The sequence below is a fragment of the Vigna unguiculata genome, unplaced genomic scaffold (genome assembly GCF_037176805.1).
Source record: "Vigna unguiculata cultivar grain cowpea cultivar isolate G323 ecotype 2 unplaced genomic scaffold, ASM3717680v1 ptg000312l, whole genome shotgun sequence".
Classification (NCBI taxonomy): Eukaryota; Viridiplantae; Streptophyta; class Magnoliopsida; order Fabales; family Fabaceae; genus Vigna; species Vigna unguiculata.
In genome coordinates this window covers 115,001-118,699 of record NW_028196947.1, presented here as the reverse complement: position 1 = coordinate 118,699, position 3,699 = coordinate 115,001, and positions in this window count along the sequence as shown.

Below are 3,699 nucleotides of genomic sequence, written 5' to 3'. Positions count from 1 at the left end.
ATTTAGTAATACCCGAGCTCTGTGTTCGGTATTGAGGATCATCGAAATAAGCAAAAATACTATTTCTACGAAAAATACCATGGATTGGTATTTCAATCGAGATACTGGAATCTAACATTAGTGCTTTGTCTCGTTCTTGAATCGATTGGAATTGAAATGGAATAATGAATCGATTTCTCCGCCTCTTTGCTAATAAATCCGTAGTATCGTGAAAAATAGCAGGATGTGTAAAATGACAATGATCTTTACATAGGATTTGATTATTTTTTGAATAATCTGAAATCCTTCTTTCTTTTTTTTCAGAAGGAGTGAAACGAAACAAATTATGTCTTACTTTATTATTACTTGCTAAATGGTTACAAATATCTCTTTCTCCTGTAGAAAGATAATGAATGTTCAATTGATCTTGATCTTTTCGGGTTGAAAAAGAGACTGAAGCGGATCTGTCTGATTTTCCTGATAAAATCCATAAATGACTTGTTTTTGGTAAGATATGGACATTACTATATTTAAATTCTGATGCATGATACACATCCGTACTCCAATGCATTTCTCCTTCTAAGTCAGAATAAACATGTTTTCGAACTTTTTCTTTTAAATTAAAAGTATATGTTCCTGCGAGAATCTCGGCAATCACTTGTTCTGATTTTACATATTGATTATTTTGAACTAATAGAAAACTTTTTGGTGGAATAGTCACATTATGTATAATGTCACCATTTTCAATACTAACATACAAGTCTATATAACATAGAAAAGCAGGATGCCCGTGACGTGTACGTGTAGGATGAACCAAATCCTCATTGAATTTAATTTTTCCATTATAAGGTGCTCGCACCTGTTCGGCAGTCCCCCCTGTGAATACTCCGCCAGTATGAAAAGTTCTTAATGTTAATTGAGTGCCCGGTTCTCCAATGGATTGGCCCGCAATAATACCTACAGCTTCTCCTAATTCCACCAAGTGACCTTGAGTAGGACTTTGACCATAACACAATCGACAGATCCAAGATGTATTCCTACAGGTAAAAGGAGTTCGTATAGATATTGGTTGTGTTTGAAAGGTTTTCAATCGATTGAAAAGTCCAATTCCAATATCTTGATTTCTAATGGCAATGCATCGTGAACCTCTGTATATATCGTCTGCTAATACACGACCAATTAATGTTTGTGTCCAACTACTTTCCGGCATCGTTTCATTCTGGGTATTTACTGAAATTCCTCGAATGGTACCACAATCTGTTCGACGTATAACAATATGTTGAACCACTTCAACAAGTCTACGTGTAAGATATCCAGCATCTGATGTTCGTACAGCAGTATCTACAACCCCTTTACGAGCTCCGTAGCAAGAAATTATATATTCTGTTAAAGATAGCCCTTCGCGTAAATTGCTTTGAATAGGTAAATCAATCATTTGTCCTTGTGGATCCGACATTAATCCTCTCATACCTACTAATTGGTGTACTTGAGATGCATTTCCTCTAGCTCCCGAAAAGGACATTATATGGACTGGATTAAAAGGATCGGTCATTCTAAAATTAGGATTCATTTCTTGTCGAAAATATTCACTTGTAGCATACCATATCTCAATGGATTGGCGTAATTTTTCTACTGCATGTACATTTCCATAATGATGCTGTTTTTCCAAAATCAAATTTTGGTGTTCAGCATCTCGGACTAGCCATCCTTTCGAAGGTATTGTTAAAAGGTCATCAATTCCTAATGAAATGGATGTAGCCGTAGCTTGGCGGAATCCCAGAGTCTTGACTTGATCCAGGATATGTGATGTATATGCCATTCCGAAGTGATCTATTAATCTGCTAATAAGTCGTTTAATGGCAGTTCCACCTATCACTTTATTGTGAAACATTAGATTGGTCCGTTCTGCCATAAGTACCTCCCTATTCCACTCAGTGGGATTCATTCAGTTCAACAATGGATTTGAGTCAATGATTGAAAAACTGCCTTTTCTTTATCTTAATTTGTGTAGAAATTGAGAAATTAAAAAACTAAGATCCTTGTTAAATGTTAAATCATGAAGATTTGAATTTACACCAGTATCATAAATTTGTTTATCTTAGATACAACCATCTATATGATTAGATACCATATGAATAGGCTCGGCAAAAACCTTGTACAGCTTCTTCGATTTCTCGATAAAAAGAAATATGACCTACGTTGGTTCGAATGTAAATAGAACGAATTTGTTTTTTTGTACTTCTTACTACTAGATAATGCCCATAAATTTCATGATAGGTGCCTAAAGATTCATAGTGAACTTCGATAGGAACTTCTCTTGACGAAATAATGCGTAGATCTAGTCGCCACCGGAGCCACAAAGGACTATCGAAGGTTATTCTTTTCTGTTGATAAGCTCCAATTGCATCATAGGAATTCCAAAAAAAAGGTTCTTTTTTTTTCGTATACTTATAGTTTTTTTGGGGAATTCTTTCATTTTTCAAATTTCTGCAATTACGTGGATTATACCTATTTGAAGAAATACCCCGACGATTCCCATTCGTTAATATGTAAAGTCCAATAAGCATATCTTGAGTTGGTACAGAAATTGGATCCGCGATAGCTGGAGACAAGAGGTTTGTATGAGAAAACATAAGTAAACGTGCTTCTGCTTGAGCTTCTAAGGATAAAGGCACATGAACAGCCATTTGATCGCCATCAAAGTCTGCATTGAATCCCTTACAAACTAATGGATGCAAACAAATAGCACGCCCCTCTACTAAAATGGGTTGGAATGCCTGTATACCTAATCTATGCAGAGTAGGTGCTCTATTTAGCAATACGGGATGTCCCTGCATAACTTCTTGAAGTATTTCCCATACAATCGGTTCTTTTTGCCGAATTTTACTCTTAGCAATTCCTATGTTGGAAGCAAAATGTTTTCGAATTAGATCACGAATTAGAAATGTCTGGAAAAGTTCTATTGCTATTTCGCCGGGCAATCCACATCTATGTAATGAAAGTGATGGACCTACAATAATGACAGAACGACCTGAATAATCAACCCGTTTCCCAAGTAGGGTCTCGCGAAATCTTCCCTCTTTACCCTCGATTATATCAGAAAAAGATTTGTAAACCTTATTATGACCGTCCCTCATCGGTTGTCCGCGGATTCCATTATCAAGAAGTGTATCCACGGCTGCTTGTACCAATTTCTCCTGACATATTACTAATTCTCCTGGAGTAGATCTACTTGTTGTTAATAGATCGATAAGAGTATTATTCCGATAGATAACTCTTCTATATAGTTCATTAATATCTGAGCTCATTAATTTGCCCCCATCTATTTGAATAATCGGTCTCAATTCGGGAGGAAGAACTGGTAAGAGACATAAAACCATCCATTCTGGTTCTATATTTGTTCGTATAAAATGCTTAGCTAATTCTATACGCCGAACCAAAAAATTCTTTCTTCTTCCAACTTTTCGATCTTCCCATTCGTTTTCATTGTCCGGGGATCCCTCTTTCCCTAATTCTTTCCATTCTATCAACGAATAATCCATAATAATTCTCAAATCCAGATCGGCTAATTGTTCTCGGATAGCAACAGCTCCGCTTGAAATTTCTCGATTTCGAAATATATCAAAACCTCGGGTAGTAAAAAAAAGTGGTATGCTGTGTTTCCAAGATTGGATTTCATATTCGAATGAACCTCGTAATCGTAAGAAAGTGGGTTTTTTA